Below are 23,484 nucleotides of genomic sequence, written 5' to 3' on the forward strand. Positions count from 1 at the left end.
CATTAAAAATAAAGAGCAAACAAATAACACTCAGAATCAAAGTTCACAAAAGTGAATCTACAGCCACGAAGCTAGTTCATCACTGCAACCAGTCCAGGAGCCTGTTCAATGCAGCCCACAGGCTCAATTCAGTGCAGAGATGAGAAAATCTTGTGGAGCAGTGAGCTGAAGACTGACCCATCCCTCACATTTGGCCCTAACACCCTGACCTTTTCAATCTGTCCAAGAGCGTAAATCGGCCAAACGCTGGCTCATTTGTCATTCTTGGACCTCGGCCTCGTTGCCTCGATGTGGCAAATACCACCACGTTCTTGCTTCCATCCTCAGTGGAAGGAAATAAGAAAGTAAGATCAGTAGCATGCTCTTAAGTCTCCCCCATCATTCAAAATGTTGATGATGCCCAGGCACCATCTCCTCTTCTGTGCCTTTTCCTCATAGTCCTCAATTCCCCCACCTTTCCAAAATCCATGTACTTCCACAAAATAACATATTTCTACATCCCTCCAGTAAATTCCAGGAATTGAGCACCTTCCTTAAGAAGAAATTTCTGTTGACTTCAGTTATAAATGACAGCCTCCTAATCTTGTAACTATATCCTTTCATTGGAGATTCCTCCTGGTGGAAACATCTTAACACCCACCCTTTCATGTCGCCTTTGGATCATAGTTCAATAAATAAGTGCACCTTTCATTCTTTAAAGCTCCAAAGAATGTAGATCTACTTTCCTTAGCTGTTTGTGAGAGGATAAAGCACTGGTGAGGCTTCACTTTTGAGTATTGTGAGCGGCTTTGGGCCCCTTATCTTGGAAAGGATGTGCTGAAACTGGAGCAGGTTCAATGAAGGTGAATGAAAATGATTTCCAAGACTGAATGGCTTCTCATATAGAGCATTTGTTGGCTCTGGGGCTGCATTCACTAGCATTCAGAAGAATCAGAGATGGCCTCATTGAAACCGATTGAATGGTGAAAGGCCTTGATGGAGTGAATGTGGAGAGGATGCCTCCTGCGGTGGAAGAGTCTAAGCCCAGCGGACGTAACCTGAGAAGAGAGAAGCATCCTTTTAGAATGGAGGTGAGGAGATTGGCCAGTGAGTGGTGAATCTATGCCACAGGCAGCTGTGGAGGCCAAGTCTTTATGTATATTTAAGGCAGAGGTTGACAGATTCTTGAATGGTCAGGGCATGAAGGGTACGGGGAGAAGGCAGGAGATTGGGACGGACATCATAACCTAACCCATTTTATTCTCACCGTTTAGGGTAGCATGGTAGCATGGTAGCATGGTAGCATGGTAGCATAGCACAATGTTTTACAGCACCAGTGACCCAGGATCAATTCCCACTGCCTCCTGAAAGGGGTTTGTATGTTCTTCCTGTGGCCAGATGGGCTTTATCCAGGCATTCTGGTTTCCTCCCACTTTTCAAAGATGTACTGTCCAGTAGATTAATTGGTCATTGTAAGTTGTACATTGATAAGGCTAGAATTAAATTGGGGGATTACTGGCCAGCATGGCTCAAAGGGCTGGAAGGGCCTAGTCTATGCTGTATATCAATAAATAAACAAGCTTGCCAATGTTTCTGATGACATGCCGAACCTCCGCAGACTCCTGAGAAAGTAGAGGCACTGTTGTGCTTTCTTCGACGTAATATTTATATGATGGGTCCAGAACAGGGCCTCTGAGATAGTGACATGCAGGAAGTTAAAGTTACTGACATCTCCACCTCAGACCTTCTGATAATTACTGGCTCATGGACCTCTGGTTTCCCTCTCCCAAAGTCTACAATCAGTTCCTTGGTCTTATTGACATTGAGTGAAATGTTGTCATTAGACCACTCAGACAAGTTTTCAATCTCCCTCCTGCGCACTGATTCATCACCACCTCGGATACAGCCTTCAAAAATAGTGCCATCAGCAAACTTGCTAATGGTTTTGGAACTGTACTTAGCCACACAGTCATAGGCATAAAGCCAGTAGAGTGGGGGCTAAGTGCATATCCCTGAGGTGCTCCTGTGCTGATGGAGATTGTGAAGGAGATGTCTTTGCAAATCCAAACTGACTGGGGTCTCCAAGTGAAGAAACCCAGGGTCCAGTTGCACAAAGCACCATTCTGACAGGAGCTGATATGCGTCAACAGCAATGTCAAAATGCTTCATCACTGTGGATGTAAGTGATAGTCATTTAGACAGCTTACGGGTTTTAGTGATTCCATACAGAAGAACAATTTACTCCTCTACATTCACTACCCATTCAGATAATAGTCTATGTGTGGATCTCCCTTAGCAGCATACAAAACTTCTCACCTTTTCACCTTAAACTTTATTTGCCAAGTTTTCATGCATTTAATCAACCTATCGATATCTAGTTACAGAAAGCCAAAATCATCGTTGTGACATGCACTCCTATTTTGATGCTATTGGCAAACTTAGTTATCTTATAGTCTGTTCTCTCCTCCAGGTCATTAGTATAAATTGTAAATAATTAGATGCCAGAACTAATCTTTTATAAACCCATTGATTCTCACAGCTACCTGGTCTATACTTCTTCCCACCCTGTCACTTGGAAAAATGCCATCCCCTTCACTTACTTCCTCTGTCTCCTCCACATCTGCTCTCAGGATGAGGCTTTTCATCCCAGAACAAATGAGATGTCCTACTTCTTCAAAGAAAGGGGCTTCCCTCCCTACACCATTAATGGTGCCCGCACCCATTACACATCTGCCCTCACCCCACCCCCCCCCCCCGCTGTAATTCCAGGGATAGGTTTCCTCTTGTCCTCACCTCCCACCCCACTAGGCTCTGCATCCAGCACATAAATCTCCATAAATTCTGTCATCTCCAGCAGAATCTCAACACTGGACACATCTTCCCATCCCCCCCACTTTCCACTTTCCGCAGGGATCGCTCCCTAAGTGATTCCCTTGTCCGTTTGTCCTTCCCCACTGATCTCCCTCCTGGTACTTGTCCTTGCAAGTGGAACAAGTGACATACCTACTCCTACACCTCCTCCCTCACTACCATTCAGGGCCCCAAACAGTCCTTCCAGTTGAAGCAACATTTCATCTGTGAGCTGCTGGGTTCATCTACTGTATCCAGTGCTCCCAGTGTGGATTCCTGCATATTGGTGGACCCGGTGTAGACTGGGAGATGCTTGGCCTAGGACCTATGTTGTATCCTCAAAGGAAGTGGGATCTCCTGGTGGCCACCCATTTCAATTCTACCCCCCGTTCCCATTCCGACATGTCACTCCATGGCTTGCTATACTGCAGCAATGAAGTCGCAGTCAGACTGGAGGTGCAACACCTTATATTCCATGTGGGTAGCCTCTAACCTGATGGCATGATCATTGATTTCTCATACTTCTGGTAATTGCCCCTCTGCACCATTCAATGTTCCCCCATTCCCATCTCCCTCTCTCACATTATGCCATTACATGCCTAACACCACCCTCTGGTCCTCCTCCCCCTTCCCTTTCTTCCATGATCTTCTGCCCTCTCCTACTACTTTCCTCCTTTTCCAGCCATTTATCTCTTTCACCAATCAACTTCCCAGATCTTTACTTCACCCCACTCCCTCTCCTGGTTTCACCTATCACCTACTTATTCCTCTCCTCCATCTATCTTCTTGCTCTAACTTCCCATCTTTTTTTTCCAGTCTTGATGAAGGGTCTTGGCCCAAAACATTGACTGTTTACATAGATGCTCCCTGGCCTGCTAAGCTCCTCCACCATTCTGTGTGAGTTCCTTTTGTTGCCCTGGTTGTTTCTGCCTTTTGAGCTTCAGTCTGAAAAACATAGGGGTTGTGGTCGAAGGATTTGGTTACTCTTAGCAGATACACTGCTGCTCTCTCGATCTCTTTTTCATTCTCAGTTTGTACACTTACAAAGCTCTTTGCTCTTTCAAGTTTGGGAATGGTTCTGCAATGGCTTTTGTAGCAGATGAACCAGAAGGTCTGGCAGGAATGCTTACCTTGACTGTTAGCAATTGCTCCCATCCCAATCTACCAGCTTCCAGAAAAGAATTGTAGACACTTCTTATAGATGCTTTACAAAATCTTAAACTGTTTCTAACTTCCACTGAAGGATTGTGATACTCCTGGGTAATTTGAGGAGAAAAAATATGATAATCAGCATGAATTAGCTGGAGAGAGTGACACGGCCAGTCATCAAGGAAGAGGGGGGCCAGATATGAAGTGTATCTTTTCCAGCATTACTGAGACCCTTCCCAAAGACCAACAAGAGAGCACAGCATTGAAACATCAGAATTTTACCTTTATGACTTCTGCATTGCATCACACAAGCACAGATGTCAGGAACACACTGAGCCATGTATCAACTAATTGTTGGAGCAGATTGTGACATTGACACAATGATACTCTGAAAGATTAATAAGTTGAGCCTTATGTCAGCATGGCTAGGTCTTATAATTTCAGAAAGCTTGAGAGTTTAGGTGTGATACAGAAAGTATTTTGGGGCAAGTGGTCTTTGCCATTAAATATGAAGGAATGGTGTTATTGTTCGCCTTACACATAGGTGCCTATCAGACTTTGGCTTAGAGATGGGTTTTGTTCTGCTTTCTGATCCAGTGCAACTGGATCAATAGGAAGTCTCTGGCAGCAGTGAACAGACAAAGATCCACCATGTCTCTTCAAATTGAAAGATCTGAAGGGGCAACACTACCTTTAGTTGCTGTTGGTAAGGATATATATATTAAGGTTTTGCTGATCTCAGTATGCTCATTCATTTATTTTTTTTATTTCTCATGAAAACGAAATTCTAAAGGAATAGACTGCATGTTTGTGAAGTAGAATTTATAGCGCCAGAGAGGTTATAAGCAGTAAATATCCCCAATGAAGTTATCAATAAAAAACTTACTCCTCTATTTCTCAATCCTGAATCCTAATTTTGTACCATTGCATTGATTTCAATACTGTAGTTCTTCGGAAAAACTGTTACGATGAAATTTATAGAAGAGTAGATTATATCTGATGGGAACATCTAGCTTTAGTGGAAATCACTCTCTGCATTACTCCATTATAAAATAATTGCTAATTATCAAATTCTTTTTATCCCTATTTAAAGTCCAGGTTAACACTATCACTTTCTTGCTGAAACATTTCTCATAATTTGTTTAACATAGTTTGAAAACCAAAAAATATACTGTAATTGAGAACAATGTCTTTCTGGGAATGAACCGTACATTCTGACCTATCTAAAGAAAAAGGTGAAAATAATTTATTTTCATTAATTACTTTGATTAATGGTATCATCACCTTTTCAGGAATTGGTAATCATGGATTATAATAACTAAACCTTAGACAAATACTTGGACATAAACTGCAAAGATCACACAGTAGGTATGATTATTACAATGAGGGTAGATTCTGCTGCACTTTTTCTTCTTTTCATCTTTTTGATATTGGTACTTCTAGCAACGATTTAACTTTCACCTACAAAGCATCTGCAGACATTTCCAAATCATCTCCATCACACCCCTACCCAACTCACCCGTCCATCTTCTAAGACTTCATTTGACATTAAGTTTCTGCATTTCTGTGGTTCATTTGATATTGTTATATTTTATCAATTAAATATTTATGAAATAACAGAAAGGAAAAGTGATAAAATTACTTTTATCTGTCAAAATGTCCCTATTATTCTCTTCTGTCAGCTTTGATGGAGAGAAATAATTTCATTTTCAAACCTTCCCCTAGAGATCAGAACAGTATATCAAAAATGACAATTCAGAGCAGTATTGATGTGTTAACTTTCAGATGAAGTATTATGCTAAGGATTTTTCAATTCTCTTAGCTATTTTCTTCTCAATGAAGAGCTAAGTATTTACTCTCATATCATGTCTACAATTTTTTCCTTCAAATCCACAAGTGAAATTATTATCTCCTCAATTATTTCATTATCATTTATGGGACAATGTTCCTGTAAATTGAATGCCAGAATTCTCCACATAAAAACAATGCAAAATCTTCAATGCCTTAGAAGTTTCTGAAGGTGCAAAGGTTGGCTTGCACATCCAAGTACCTTCTGCTTTCTCCATTCCAGTTTTATCGTGTATTGCTTTTCTTTATTCTGCCTTGTATTAATTAAAATATTTAACAATGTTTATATTTTTAACTTGATAATGACTACTGTCTCTACTGCACCTCATCTAATTTGGAGCCAAGATTCACATAATTTAAAAGCTGTCTTTGAAGACATTAATTGTTTTTTGGGAGAGAAATCATTGAGATGTGACCTAGTGAATGGATTCTGCAACTTACTTGTACACTGATCCAATAAGTGCAAACAGCCTAATGATATTATTTGATGGCATTCTGAGCCAACATGTATTAAATGAACTATCTTGTTCCTGGTTCAGTAATTTGCCAGTTAATCTCAGCAAGAAAGAGAACAGGTGCAGAAAAGCATCCATTTGGATTTATATTGTGTTTTTATATAGATGCTTTACATTAAATGGCTTTATAGCCAATTAAAGAGCAATAATTCTCATTTATGCTGAAGGTCTAAAACAATTACAAGCATCAGATAATCTGGTTTCTTTCAGTGATTTTGATAAAACAGACATTAACCAGGACACTAGGGAGAATTTTCTCTTGCAGGAACAGTGCCAAGATATCTTTACTTGGACTCTTGGGTTAGCATACAATGCAAATAAATAGACAGCACTGCCACAGCTGGGTCCCGGAGAGTTGGCTTGTGTTTTGTGCTTGTGACTGAGGTAATGATTTGAACCTGCTACATTATGAATCAAAGATGTGTGTCCAAGCAACTGAGCCACACTGAGTACTTTTCCTTGTGATACTGGATTTGATGAATTACTTCCAGTGAAACATCTTAAGGTCTCACTATGTGTTGAGCGCTCGTGATCTTGAGAGAGCTCAGAAGCACCATTAGCTGGGAAATTACAAACTCATGGTTCTGGATTCTCTGCAAGAGCCATTTTGTGAAAGAATTGAATTAAGTTTTAAACCTAAGTCAGGAACTCCTCTGAGATGCACCCGCTTTTTCATGATGTCCTCACCAGTCCCACAAATGAGATTATTTGCAGTACACTTCTCAGTCATCTGACATGCCTGAGGAATAGGAATTGCTGGCTGCATGAGTATGCTGATTCATAAAACAACATAATCATCAAATATTACAACACAGAAGTAGATCATTTAGCCCATATCATCCATGCTAGCCAAAATATCCAATCCCTGATCTATGTTAACCCAATTTTTCCACATTAAGCTTTTCTTGCTCTGTGTCTCTCCTATCAATGTACCTGTTTAGATGCCTTTAAAACAATATAAGTATACCTATCTCTACCACCTCTCCCAGCAACTTGCTCCATCCTCTACATGGAAAGCTTACTTCTTAGATCTCCTTTAAATTAGAGTAGATAAGTCCTTGAGACTGGATGGGATATATGCCAGGTTACTATGGGAAGAAATTATGAGGCATTGACAATGATTTTTGCATCCCTTCTGACCACAGGAGTAATACTGAAGGATTGAAAGATGGCAAATGCTCCATTGTTCAAGAAATATAACAGGGATAATTATGGGTACTACAGTACTGTGCAAAAGTCTTTGGTTATATACAGTATATACCAACCTTACTCAACCGTTTTGCCCTGGAGGAATCCTTGAAATAATTTTTTGGTCTCGAGGGAGCCCTGCATAAAATTATTATATCTAGAGTTCATGGTATGTTAGCATGATCAGAAAGTGGAGACGTAATAATCCAAAAATAATTGTCAATGGTCTTTTGAGTAGTGAATGTAACTTTAGCTAACGTTTCTTGAAATAAAAATCAGACAGTTAAGCTTAACCTACCTTTCTTGAAATTACTCTTTCTGGGGGCTACGCTGATGCCATTGTCAAGAATGGCAGCTTAAGCCAACAACTCCTCCGGAAAAATGCACATTTTTCCCCATTAACCCATCAAATACAGGATTTTTCAAAAGTATTTGAACTGATAAGAGGGGCAAGAATGGGGAAAAAGAATGGAAATAAAAAAAGCAACACTGCGGAGCCTGTGGACGAGAGGGGTGCAGCGAGCAGATCTCCTACCCAACCACGTGCTAGCGAAGCTGACGATGGGCCTCGTTCAGGCGGAGCAGCAAATATGATCGAAATTTTGAAAGAGATAGGGGAGTTCCAGAAAGATATAAAGCAGCAGCTACATGATATTAAGTCAGAGCTCAGATTCAGATTCAGTTTATTGTCATTTAGAAACCACAAATCCAATGCAGTTAAAAAATGAGACAATGTTCCTCCAGAATGACATCATAAAAGCACATGACAAAATAGACTACACCAGAAAATCCACATAACGTTTGGCAATCCCCAATCCAGAGTCCGGAGAGGCTGCTGTGTATTAATATCGCGCTACCATCTTAGCGCGTTCCCCAGAAAGGAGCTTCAAACCCACCAGACAAAACAAGACCAAAAACTAAAGCTACAAGACCTGCACATAACCACATAGTTACAACATATAGTTACAACAGTGCAAACAATACCATAATTGATTTTAAAAAATGACCATGGTAAAAATAGTCCAAAGATGTTCGAAAGAAACCACCACATAGTTTCCACAAGTCCTCAGGGTCCCGATAGACTCGTCATCCCACACCGGCGGCAGAAGGGAATACCCCCGCTATGGACTTCCACAGCGCCGCCCATCTCAGCCTCGCAGATGCAGCACACAATGAAAGCTCCGTCAAACCCAGCCTCGCAGACACGGTACACACTGAAAGCAACCTGACCGCAGCAGACTCCGAGTCCGTCGAACCTCCGAGCTTCCGACCATCAAAGTCAATCAAAAAATAACGGTGGCAGAGACTCAAATTGAGAAGATGGAAGATCACGTGCAAAATGTGGAACAGATGCTAAGTAAGACGATAAAAATATTTAATCAACAAGAAAGTAAACTGTTTGACCTGAAGGGAAGATCACGGCAGAAAAATATCAGGATATACAACATTCCCGAAGGAGTGGAGGGTTTGTCTATAACAAAGTTTTTACAAAAATTGCCGCGGGATGCGCGGCAGATTCCTCTGACTATGGAGCTGGAAATTGAGAGTGCGCATCGTGCGATCATCCAGCGGCCTACCCGAGACAGAGAAGATAAGCCACGCTCAATAGTAATTAAATTCCTTTGATACATTACCAAGGCGGAGATTCTACAAAGGGCCTGGGGTAAGAAGAGTGTGTTTTTAGACAGTAAATTAATATATTTTGATCGATTACACCCCCCCCCCCCCGTGGTCCTGCAGAAATGTAAAGAACACTCTGAAGTAAAGCAAATACTAAAGCAAGAAAGGATTAGATTCCGAACACCGTACCTGCTAAACTTCGAGTGTTTTATCAAGATGGGATCCAACTCTATCAGACAGTGGAAGAGGCGACTACAGATATGAAGGCCAGAGGGTTGCCTGTCAGTGTGATCAAACCGAGGGAAAGCCTGGCAGAGGAATTATCCCGCTCTGCTTGGGAAATAGTTCTAGAATCAAGAAAGCAGCAGACGGGAGGAGGGTGAAAGATGTATATCAGGAAGAGACTGGGAATTTTCCAAAGACAGCCCTCACCCCCTCCAGAAGAGCCATAAGGTTTGGCTAACTTCAACAATGTTGAGAAGCTAAACGGAAGCAAAAATAGACAATGATATACCTATCTCGAGAAATACTTATCATAATGTGGATTTTATATTATTCAGTTATTCTTCTATATTCACTCACTTACTCCTTTTCCCCCACCAAAATGAGAATATATATATATATGTTTGTATATATGTGTATGTGTGTGTATATATATATATACATACTGCAATGGGGGCCCTCCATTCACAGGTAGGAGGGGATATCCCCCACAGCTAGACATTTCCTCTAGCTCAACCCAGGGTCATCTACTAGAGACCTCAGCCTTGGATTCACACCTTTGTTGCCTTTTTTGTTATTATTTGCGTTCTTGGTTCTTATTTGTTCAGGGAGTAGATCGATTAAGTTTTATTCTGCTAATTTCAATGATACATTGACAGATAAATACAGATGGCTAAGGACAAAGTAAAATTCATTTATTTTAATGTCAATGGGCTATTAACTCCAATCAAAAGTAATAGAATTCTATCCAAAATGAAAAAAGAACAAGCCCGTGTAGTATATTTACAGGAAACTCACTTAAGTGATAATGAGCATTGTGTTGCCCTTAAGGCACTTGTTTAGCTTTATTACATTTTCCCTTTAGTAATTCATTTGTAATTATTTTCTAGTCAAATTTAAGGTTGTTGAAAGTAAATTCGTTGCCTGTGATGTATCGCGGCATGCGATGACATCACACCCAGTTTCGCCGCATCTTGTGGGAAAATACTGGTTTGGAGAAACAGGAAGGAGGGGGCTTGTGTGTGCAGGATCAGCGTGAGAAATGTTTTCATTCTACGCACTAAGAAACATCATAGAAGCAACGCCATATGTTGAAGTAAAAATGTTAATGCTGATTCTGTTAAAAGTAATGACAGTTGATAAAGTTTATTTTCTTGTGCTATTGAAAGCATTACTGGATAGTTTGTGTGAAGTGTACTTAAAGCCTGTTGATGGCGTAGGTAGATTCTGACTGTATGTTGTATGTTAATGAGACTTTAATGTTATATAGTTTATTGTAGTTTTACTTTTACAGGTATTTATGATGTAAATGTGATGTCAAGAAGGAAACAAATACTGTATATATTTTGTATTGTTTTATCAACAGTTTTCTCCATACGTTAATGTGGAAGAGTGAACAGTAAATGGTTAATCTTACTACGATCATGCCCTCATTGACTACGGTTTACCTCGGTGTTTAGTTCAGACTTCCTACAATTGTACGAGAACACGACAAGAATAGAAAACTAAAGAGAATGGGCTGCACTAATTTGTTTTTCTCCTCATATAAATCAGGACTTAGGATAGGAGATGCTATTCTTATCTCAAGTAAGCTAAATTATGAAAAAAGTATTTGAAATGGGAGATAAGGAGGGCAGATATATTCTAGTAAGGGGGAACATAGATGGAAGTTCAGTTACTCTATTGAATATATATGGACCCCCAGGAAGTGATATTGGTTTCTTTAAGAAAATTACTGATATTATGGTAGAAAGCAGAAACAGAAGGTCTCCTGATATGTGGGGGAGACTTAAATTTACAATTACAACAAAAGTTAGACTCCTCCAATAGAAAAACCTATGAAACAAAATCCTTACTTAAGAAAGTTAATACACTTTTTGAGGATGTTGGTTTAATTGATATATGGAGGAACCTTTTCCACAACAGAAGGGATTACACTCATTATTCTGCTCCCCATTCTGTATATACAAGAATAGACTATTTCATAACATTTGGAAAAGACAAAGACAAAATAAACACCTGTGGAATTGAGACAATAGATGTAAGTGACCATACACCTGTATATTTATCTGTTGATTTTGACCTACAACCAAAGAATACTATTTGGAAACTAAATTCAGGTCTACTCAATGATCTGTACTTCAAGGAACAAATTAAAACAGAAATTGATCTCTACTTAGAATTCAATGATAGTGGAGAGGTTTCACCTCCCATTCTATGGGATACTCTGAAGGCTGTCTTACGAGGGAAAATTATAGCGATATCCTCATATAAGAAAAAAATAAGGAATAAAACAATAGAGGAACTACAAAATAGGCTGAAGGAACTAGAGAAAATTCACAAAGTGAATTTGGCACAGGATACATTAGAGGAAATTTTTTAAAATAGGAATGAAATTAATAATTTGGCTATGCAAGAAATCAAGAAAAAATTAATGTTCCTGAAACAGGGACATTATGAAAGTGGATCTAAGTCTATGAAAATACTGGCATGGAAACTGAAGAAAAAAGATAGCAGAAAATACGATTTATAGAATTAGGGATTCAAGAACAAAAATGATTTAAAAAAATAAGCTAAGTGAAATTCAAGAAGCGTTTGAAGTGTTTTACAAAACTCTATATTCCAAAGTTCCAGGGGGCAAGCATAACCCAAATTGACACCTTCCTGAATTCTCCAGAGTTACCCACTTTACGCGAAGAACAAAATAGAATGATGACTGCTGACATAACTGAAGTTGAATTAAAAGTTGCAATTAGTAGGCTTAAATTAAGCAAGTCACCAGGATCAGATGGGTATACGGCAAAGTGGTACAAAGAATTTAAAAATGAGTTAATTCCTGTTTTACTCCCCACACTGAACTGGGCTCCAAAAAAAAGCATAAATAAGTTGGAAGAAGCGATAATCTCAGCTATACCGAAAGAAGGCAAGGATAAAATGGAATGCGGGTCATTTAGACCAATATCCATTTTTAATGTAGATTATAGATTATTTACCTCCATCATGGCCAAATGATTAGAGGAGTTTCTACCCATACTGATGCGTAACGATCAGACAGGTTTTATATAACAATGCCAAACACAAGACAATATACGAAGGACACTTCACATTATGGATCATATAAAAAAAAATAAAACCGAAGCAATAGTGATAAACGTGGATGCTGAAAAGGCATTTGATTTGGTTAATTGGAATTGTCTTTACAGAGTTTTACATAGGTTTGGTCTCCAAGACACAATTATTAAAACTATACAGACACTATATGACAACCCTACTGCTAGGATTAAAATCAATGGATGTTTATCAAATAGTCTTAACCTAGAAAAGGGCATGAGACAGGATCGTGCATGGTCACTGCTACTCTTCGCATTATATCTGGAACCATTAGCTCAATACATCAGAGAAAATGAAGATATCAGGGGAATTACTATTAAAGGGACAGAGCATAAATTGGTTTGTTACGTGGATGACATTTTGATCTATCTAGGGGAACCAACATACTCTTTACCTAAATTGATGCAATCCTTTGAACAATATGGTCAATTATCAGGATACAATATCATCATAGATAAAACCCAATTACTTTCATATAACTATAGCCCACCATATGAAATTGAAAGTAGATTTCCTTGGGCATGGCAAATAGAGTCTGTCAAATATTTGGACATCATTATGCCAAAAGATTTGGCAAAATTATCAGAATGCAATTATCAGCCTTTATATAAAAAAGTTAAGGAAGATATGGTAAGATGGAACCTAATTCCTTTTTTCAGTCTCAGTTCAAGGATTGAGTCTATTAAAATGAATATACTTCCCAGACTGTTACATCTCTTTTAGACCCTACCAAGCGATTAATCAAAATCAATTCAATGAATGGAACAAGATGTTATCAAGGTATATTTGGCAAGGTAAAAGGCCTAGAGTTCGTCTCAAAACTTTGCAAATAACAAAGGAAAAGGGGGGATGAGGCCTACCTTCTCTTAGGGATTATTATTTTGCAGCACAGTTGAGAGCTGTGATATGTTAGTGCAACTCATCATATGACGCTCAATGGAAAAACATTGAGGAGCGGGTACTTCCCATCCCCATACAAGCAATTCTGGCTGATAACAACCTGCAAAGGTACGTAAATACTATTGATAACCCATAGGTGAAATTGACTCTCAAAATATGGAAAACTACTATAAAAGAATATAATCTAGAGGGAGATACTGCAATTCTTAAACGGTGTGCATATGACTTGGATTTTATGCCAAATAAACTGGATACTAGATTTAAGGACTGGACAGCTAAAAGAATAACTGTTCTTTACAACATAATGAAAGAAGGAATACTGTTCAGATTTGAAATGCTTAAAGAGAAACACTTAACAGAAAAACAAGATTTTTATCGGTATTTACAGATGCGACAATATATTAATAAGATGCTTCAATATGTAACCAAGGCAAGTACATGCAAGGCAAGTACATGCAAGGCAAGCTATTTAGAAAAGCATATAATTCAGATAATGGGAGTAGAATAATTTCAAACATGTATGAGGGTTTGTTAAATCTTAAAACACATTCGACTTCATACATTAAAACAAAATCGGAGAAGGAAGGAAGGATAATTACATCTGAGGAAGAATGGACAACAATATGGAGATATCAATGGAAGTGTACCAGTTCACAGAAATAGAGGGAGTTCGGATGGAAAAACTTGATAAGATATTTTATTACACCCTCTCAGAAATCCCATTATGTTAGTAACCTCCCTGTTTGCTGGAGAAATTGTGGAAATCAAAATGCAAATCATTATCATATTTTTTGGGACTGTGAAATACCCTTAGAAAGTAAGAACATATATTTTGGATATATACCTCAAGAATGGTTGAAAAGAGATAAATATTTAATGAATTTACTGTTGGTAGCTGGTAAAAAGACTCTTACTAAGAAATGGTTATTACAGGAGAGCCCAACTTTAAATGCATGGATGGAAATTACAATGGACATTTACAAAATGGAGAAGATAACAGCATCTGTTAATCATAAGCTGGAACAATTTGATTCATACTGGGAAAAATGGTTTAACTACATAATGCCTCATAGGCTTGATTTTATTCTCACAAATCAATGAATCTGTTGTAAAAAAAAAGATCACTCCCTACTTGTACATAGTTTTTTCCTTTTGCTTGTTTTTTCTTTCCACTCTTTTCTATAAGTGTATACCTCAGATAAATACTATGTGGAGATTTGTGACATATATGATTATATGATATATCTGTACAATGTCTGAAATACATCTTATTGAAATGTTTGTTTGATGATGAACTTCAATAAAAAAATAAATTACAAAAAAAGAAATTACTCTTTCTATCTCTTTCATGAATTTTAAAAACTCAAAAGGAAAACATAATTTTCTCAATACTGGGTCAAACATGTGGATTTCACGTTCAACTGAAATGAGATGATTTCTATTCTTTCTCTTGATGCTTGTTAAACAAGAAAAAGCTTGCTCATACATGTAAGAAGTTGAAAACTGCAGCAACATGTTCATTGCTTTCGTATGAATGGCAGGATACTCTTCTTTCACAGAAATCCAGAACTTGTCCAGGGGGCAGGTCAGTAAATTTCATCTTGAGTGCATAAACAAAGTGTAGCTCACATCATTACTCCTCTTTTCTCAAAGTCAGGTTCTCAGTTTGAGCAGAAGATTCAGAGAAAGGATTACTCACCCAGTCATACACTTGTGTTGAAAGGGAGGAAAAACACTGTTCAGTTTTGTTCTGCAGTTCTTCCAGGTAGTTTTCAATAACACTCGAGACTTTCTGATATTCTTTCTCACTCTCAAGCCTAAGCAGCAGTGGAAACATTTCAAGATTTCCTTTTGCAGCATGATTTTTCAAAAAAATTAGTTTCCTTTTAAATCCAAGAATCTTGGAAACACTGAAACATAGAAAACCTACAGCATAATACAGGCCCTTTGGCTTACCTATAGCCCTCTATTTTACTAAGCTTGTCACATGAAGTCAAAACATTTTCTCCAAGGCCTTGCAGAGACTCGTTCAACTGGTTATGTAGGCTAATTGCTACTCTTCACCTTCAAAACACTAATCAAAATCTGGCTTACTATTTTCTCAAAAGTACTCCTGCAATTCACCTTTCAGCTTAGACGCCCTGTTGAGAACTCTTCCTCTGCTGATCCAGTGGATTCCTGTATGTAGCAGGAGATTGGTGAGCTCTTTGTCCACGTTTTCACACAATTATTTTTAAACATTCTTGAGTGAACTAGTCTTAAAGCTGCTAAATAACTTGCTTCCTGCTTCCTTTTACTAACTGTGACTTTATTTTCAAAAGCTTTAATCTATTTTGAGATTCAAATAGTCATTTTCAATAATCAGCACTCTTACATGTCCTATGGCTACAATTGTTCGGTTCAGTGTTTTTTAATTTTGCTGGAGCCATTGCTACATTTGTAGGTTGTTTGCCACAGACTGGGCACAGTGGAACAGGACAGCTTGGGTCACCAGTCCATGTAAAACCCATTCAGAAGTAGCTTTCATCATAAATATATGGTACCAGTTCATTACTTTAGTCCCATCCTCTGCTTTTGTCTCCAGGACCCAGAAGAGGCTGGTAGACTTCTGGGGTAACAGGAGGCATTGGGTTTGCACTGCAGTCCTGAGTCTTCTGATAGCGGAGGGTGGTCAATCATTAGTGTGTGTGTGCACACCCAGCTGGTGGCTTTCTGCCTCAGGACCCTGCAGAGATACCTGTACAGAGATTACTCTCCAAGATTGCATTTGTGGGCGACACACTTTCTCTGCCCGTGACACTGCCTGCAGGAGGGCACAGGACTTCCAGCTGACAGCATCTGTGGTGCTGCCTTGAGGGAAATGGCTCACTTTACCAAGAGATGTTGAGGGTCTGGGGTCTTGTCTCATCCAGACAGGGTGCTCCTGCGCCAGTGGGAGATGGTGCTCTAGCCTCTGAGGGTGAGGAGATGTCGAGGCAGCTCGGGGAAGTGGAGGGGTTCTGGCAGCACCACCACCTGATGAGTCAGAAGCACTTATTGGACACAGGCCTTGGGATACTATACGGGAGATGGTCCCGCATAACATGAGCTTCTCGCAGGAATGCGTCCTGTGCCATTCCGTGTTGCTCCAAAACACTTCAGGTAAGGGCTGCTCCTGCACAACTTACACTTCCTTGCTGACCAGACCCGCCTTTTATCATCCTATTCACCAATTATCAGCCTACCATCCTCCCTCCGTGGAATACAGCATTCACCAATTATCAACCTACCATCCTCCCTCCGTGCGACACAGTGATCACCAATTATCAACCTACCATCCTCCCTCCGTGTAATACAGCATTCACCAATTATCAACCTACCATCCTCCCTCCGTGCGATACGGTGATCACCAATTATCAACCTACCATCCTCCCTCCATGTAATACAGCATTCACCAATTATCAACCTACCATCCTCCCTCCGTGTAATACAGCATTCACCAATTATCAACCTACCATCCTCCCTCCGTGCGACACAGTGATCACCAATTATCAACCTACCATCCTCCCTCCGTGCGATACAGTGATCACCAATTATCAAACTACCGTCCTCCCTCCGTGTAATACAGCATTCACCAATTATCAACCTACCATCCTCCCTCCAAGTAATACAGCATTCACCAATTATCAACCTACCATCCTCCCTCCGTGCGACACAGTGATCACCAATTATCAACCTACCATCCTCCCTCCATGTAATACAGCATTCACCAATTATCAACCTACCATCCTCCCTCCATGCGATACAGTGATCACCAATTATCAACCTACCATCCTCCCTCCATGCGATACAGTGATCACCAATTATCAACCTACCATCCTCCCTCCATGCGATACAGTGATCACCAATTATCAACCTACCATCCTCCCTCCATGCGATACAGTGATCACCAATTATCAACCTACCATCCTCCCTCCGTGCGATACAGTGATCACCAATTATCAACCTACCATCCTCCCACCGTGCGACACAGTGATCACCAATTATCAACCTACCATCCTCCCTCCGTGCGACACAGTGATCACCAATTATCAACCTACCATCCTCCCTCCATGTTATACAGCATACACCAATTATCAACCTACCATCCTCCCTCCGTGCGACACAGTGATCACCAATTATCAACCTACCATCCTCCCTCCGTGTAATACAGCATTCACCAATTATCAATGGCCTCCCCTATCTTGTGTTGGAAACTGAGAATGGACTCAACCAAATAAGCACGGTTCTACTGTGCATTGCCATACTGGGCTGAGATTGCCAACAGGGCTGCTCGGTCACTGCCTACCACTCTGGAGCTCTGACATTGCATGTTGCGTGAAGTTCTAAAAACATTTATTTTTTTTAAATCATAACCTCTCTCAGCACCCCTGGCAACCTCTCACGGAACCCTGGTAGCTAGGGTACCTCAGGCATTTGCGTGGTAGTTTTATGTATTTCATTGTATAGCTGCTGCAAAAATAAAAAGAAGTTTCATGAAATATATACGTGCTAATAAATCTGATTCTGATACGGGTCACTATAGTGGCCCAAGAGTGGGAAGGCAGCAGGGGGAGGGGAATCATGGTTGGAAAAAGGGGAAGTGAGAGGGGAGGATGTGGGAACCACCAGAGAGACATTCTGTAATGATCAATAAACCAATTGTTTGGAATCAAATGACCTTGCCTGGTGTCTCAGGGCTGGGTGTGTCTGCCATCCCCCACCCTGGCACTCCTTCTCTGCCACCTGTCCCCAACCCCTTCCACCCCTGCCATTTGCAACATCCTTTGCTCTTGTGAGATTTACAAGCTCATTCTCTGCTCCACATTGATAAATATAATACTGTGCAAAAGTCTTTTTGCACAGAACTGTATGAACCAGTGAGTCAGTGGTCAAACTAATGGAGAAGTTTCTTAGTAACAGCATTTATGAGCATTTGGGAAAGCATGGTTGTGTATTTCATGTCTAATTGAGTTTTATGGGGAAGTGACAAATCAGATTGATGAAGGTTGAGCAGGAAAGGTGGAGTATATTGGTTTTAATAAGGCATTTGACAAAGTTCTCCTCGTAGGCACATCCAGAAAGTCACAAGGCATGGGATCCATGAAAACGTGGCTGAGTGGATTTGGAATTACAAATGTTTGTAGCTTGCCCACAGAAAGCAAATGGAGATCAGTGACAAGTGGTACTCTGTCCTTTCTGATTTTTAGAAGGGACTTCAATGAGAGAGTGGAGAGGTGGGCTAGTATGTCCGCAGATGACACAAAGGTTGCAGCTGTTATGGAGAGTACAATTGATTGTCACAGGTTGCAACAGGATATAGACAGGATGCAGACTAGACAGAGAGGTGGTAGATGGAGTTCAGTCTGACAAAGTTGATACTTTGGAAGGTTGAATTTGAAGGCAGAGAACAAGTAGGATGGTAGAAAGCTTAACAGTGTGGATGAACAGAGGGATGCCTATTGATCTCTCACTGCTGATGCACAGTTTCATAGGGTGGTTAAGAAGACATGTAGAATATGGAATAGTACAGATGGTACAGTACAGGGCCAGGCCATTTGGCCAAAGCCAAATATATTAGTAATCAAATGACCAACTAAACTAATCCCTTCTGACAACAATGTGTCCATGTCAAGTACTTAATGTTCCTGTTTTAATGGCGCCCCAACAACTCCACCAGGAGTTAAAGGAGTTCTCTCTCTCGCTCTCAATTTAGTAAAACACGACACCCCCCACAAAGCCATGCTTGTTCTCCTTAATTAGGCCATGATTATCAAATGCTCATATATCCTACCCTAAAAATTCTCTCCCTACCACTGATGTGAGACTCAGAGGTCTGTAGTTTCCAGGATTATCTCCGGTTCCTTCTTGAACAATGGAACAACATTATCTGCTTGCCAGTCCTCCAGGACCTCTCCTGTGGCTAGAAAGGATTCAAAGGTATTGGTCAAGACCCCAGCCATCTCTTTTCTTGCCTCACTCCGTAACATGGTGTACAGTATATCCCATCATGCCTTGGGTCATATCCGCTTTAATGCTCTCTAATAGACCCAACACCACCTACTCCATTACTTCAAAATGTCCAAGCTTTTCCCTTTGGAGTGAGAGGTGACTTGACATAGGTTTTATGACAGGCATAGATAGCCTTGACAGCTATCAACCTTATCGCAGAGCAGCAATGGTTAATACCAGAGGGCACCTTTTTAATATGAGCAGAGGATTATTTAGGGGAGTTTTTTTTTGCGCAGAGATGCTGGGTGCCTCGAATGAGTTGCTGGGATGGTAGACAAGGCTGATAAATTAGGGGCATTTAAGATAGCCACACAGATGAAAGAAAATGCAGAGTAATGGGCTATGCGGAGAGTCCAATTAGATTGAAGGAGAGGGTGAAATTTAGGAACAGCATTATAGGCTGACTACACTGTACTGTTAATATTGTTCTATTTAAGAGCCTGTCTTTTACATATTTCCAGTTTTTACCTACCCCTGCCCATCTATCTTTAATTCTTTCATTTTGTTACATTTGACAAATAACATAAAAAGAAGTCCCAATACAGACCACTGTAGAACAACACTAGTCACTGGCAGCAAACCAAAAATGGCTCCTTTTGTTCCCACTCTTTGCAGCCTGCTAACCTGCCTGCATGGTTAAAACAATGCTATAATCTTTCCCGTAATATCATTTACTCTCAACTTATTAAGCAGCCTCAAGTGTGGCACCTTGTCAAAGGCCTTCTGAAAATCCAAGTACACAACATCCACTGATCCTCCTTGTTATCCTGCTTGTTATTTCTTCAAAGAATTCCAACAAATTTGCCAGGCAAGATTTTCTTTTCGTGAAACCATGCTGTCTACAGCTTATCTTATAATGTGCCTCCAAGTATCCTGAAATCATATTCTTAACAATCAACCAACATCTTCCCAACTACTGAGACCAGCCTATAATTTTCTTTCTTTTGTCCCTCTTCCTGCTTGAAGAGTGGTGTGGCATTTCTATTTTTCTATTTTTCTATTCCTCCAGGTCAAGCTAGTATTCACTGATGCTAGAAAGATCATTATTAATGCCTCCATAGTCTCTTTAGCCACCTCTCTCCAAACCGTGGGGTGTACACCATCTGGTCCGGGTGACTGATCTACCTTCAGATGTTTCAGATTCCCAAGAACCTTCTCCTTAGTAATGGCAACTTCACACGCATCTGCCCCTGACACTCTTAAACATTTGTCATGCTGCTAGTGTATTCCACAGTGATGCAAAATACTTATTCAGTTTGTCTGCTGTTTCCTTGTCCCCCAATACTACCTTTCCAGCTTCATCCTACTGCATGCATTATTCACTCTCAAGATATGGTTTAGTATTTATGTCGCTTCCCCAACTACTTAGGAAAGGTGGCAGGTTGTATTTTTAAACTTCTGCACAGAGACCCAGCTATTCTACCAATAGGAAGATATTACAATAATCAATGGTGTCCACTGACACATACTGCTGTTCAAAGTCTCTTCTCTTCATCAATCGCCCCTAGGGTCAGTATCTCTGTCTAACAGAGCAGAGCTCAGAAAACATTACTTCCTCTGTACAGATGTCTCTGTCTACACGATATTAAAGACTGAGTCATTTAAGTGAAAACTCAATTATCTGCTCGAACGGCGCCAGAAATGTCCAATTATCTCAGCTGGTGTATAGTATGAGTGATTCCGGTGAAGCCCAAGAAGGATTCAGTTCCTGAGAGGAGTTGTTGCCAGTGGTTTCAAATGCTTTCTTGTGCAGGGATGAGAATGAAATTTATGAGTAAGTATTGGCAAGAAAAAGATGTTGCAAGAATTCATTATTTTCTTCCTGTTGATATCAAGTCAGCATGACTGGGCACCTTATGGCATGCAAGTGGTTAATATTTTAATGCAATTTGAAAGTAAGCAAGAGGTTTAGGCTCCCTGTCTATTAATCACAGCAAAGCATTGTAAGATGCATTCTTGGCAGCTGTAATGTAGGGTCCACTCCCGAAGCATTTGTTGGCTTAATGGCCCCTCTGCCAGCTGTGTTGTCGCAATTGGCAGCACCCCCTTCCCGTCTTGTTGCCCTCTTTCCTTTTCCTCACTATGTTTTAAATGCAGAGGATGAAGGACATCTACTTGTCTTTTCTTACTTTTCAACACTTGACCCATGTGTTTGGGTGGGGGATATGTGGTGTGGGTGTTGAGCATGTAAGATTTCTTATGCTGGAGTGTATGTGGAATGTGTGTGTATGTATAATGTATATGTGCATTTATGAGTGTGAGTCATTCTCCATCTCCCTCTGAACACCAGCGTGACAGTGTTGCATTGTTTATTGATTTACAGTTCACACTGACGTGCTATAAGACTGTGAACCTTCTAATATTATCCATTGCTTCTGATTCCTTAGTTTCAGAGTTGACAATTCAAATCCCCTCCTGCTGGTATGTTCGATTGGTGGACCTGGCATCTCAGAGTCATACAGAGACAGAGCACACAGAACAGTAGGCCCACCACTCAGTACACATTTTGACTAATCCAATTGTAACTCATTCTCCCCAGATTCCCATTAGTTCCCCCACCAGTCCGACTACACCACTCACCGACATGCTGAGCCAGGTGAAAACTGAACTTACCAACCTGCATGCTTTTAGGACGTGGGAGGAATCCGGCATAACAAGGGGAGAGCCACACTGTCAAGGAGGGAATGTCAGCAGAGAAATCTAAGTGGTTAGATTACTTCTAACTGGTTACAGAACCTGGGTTACCGGAGCACAGCAGCACAAGCTGAAGCCCTCTGCCTCCTTTGCTGGCTGATGGGACTGACCCTCTGTGTAATTGTGGAGCTGTCTCCCTCCACCATGGTAACCTTGGCTTGTACATATTGCAGCTGCCTTGGGCCACAACGTTTGTGCCTTTATGTTGTGTCTCTCTTCTCCTACTTCTCCTGAGCAATGAGGTGAATCTAGTGCTTTGCTCTAGCTGTTCCTAATCAATATATCAAAACATGCAGCCATGGTCAAGAGGTTCAGTCGCTGTTGAGACCAAACTTCAGAATGGGGAAGAAATGTGATTAAAGTGTCTTCAACCATGGAATAATCATTGTCACCAGATGGGTAATTAGAGTATCTCAGAAACTGCTGAACTGGGATTTTCACTCACAACAGTCTCCAGAGTTCACAGAGAATGGTGCAAAAAGCAAAACACATCCCGTGAGCAGCAGTTCTGTGGGAAAAAAAGTTACCTTGTTAATGAGAGAGGTCAGAGGAGAATGACCAGACTGTTTCAAGATGACAGGAAGGCAACAGTAACTCAATTAACTGTGGATTACAATAGTGATGTGTAGTAGTGCATCTCTGAATGCACAACACTTTAAAGTGGATGGGCTACAGCAGCAGAAGGCCATGAAAATACATTTAGTAGCTACTTTATCAGGTACAGGAGCTACATAATAAAATAGCCACTAAGTGTAATTAAGGTGGATGGTCACAGTCCTTTTTTCAGGTAAGAGAATCTATAGTTAGAGGGTATAGGTTTAAGATGAGAGGGTGAGAAAGTTAGAAGTGTTCTGAAGGGCAACACTTTTATACCAATTGCGATGGTTATATGGAATGAGCTGCCAGAGGAAGCTGTATTGGTGAGATTTATTGGTGTATTGGTGTATTGGTGGACAGGTGTGTGGAAAGAAAAGGTCTATAAAGATGAGGGACAAACATGGGACTAGCTCAGACCAACAAGAATGAGTTACACTGGAGGGTCTGTTACCATGCCAAATAACCTTATGTACTGGCAAACCACTTAATCTCGTATTGATTTTTCCCCTCTTGCCTCACAGGAGTTCTGTGGCAAACAGGATTTCTGACATCTAAATCTACTATGAACAGCTCACAACTGAATCATGCAGGGATCGCTCCCTTATTTGTTAATCTCCCCTTTATTCTTCCTCCTGGCACTTACCCCTGCAAGGGGAAGAAGTGCCAAACCTACCCATTCACTGCCTCACCTCCCTATTGGCCCTAAACAATCTGTCCAGTTAATGCAACACTTCACCCTTGAATCCGTTGTGGTCATCTACTGTACCTGGTGTTGCCAATG

The sequence above is a fragment of the Hypanus sabinus genome, chromosome 3 (assembly GCF_030144855.1).
Source record: "Hypanus sabinus isolate sHypSab1 chromosome 3, sHypSab1.hap1, whole genome shotgun sequence".
NCBI lineage: Eukaryota > Metazoa > Chordata > Chondrichthyes > Myliobatiformes > Dasyatidae > Hypanus > Hypanus sabinus.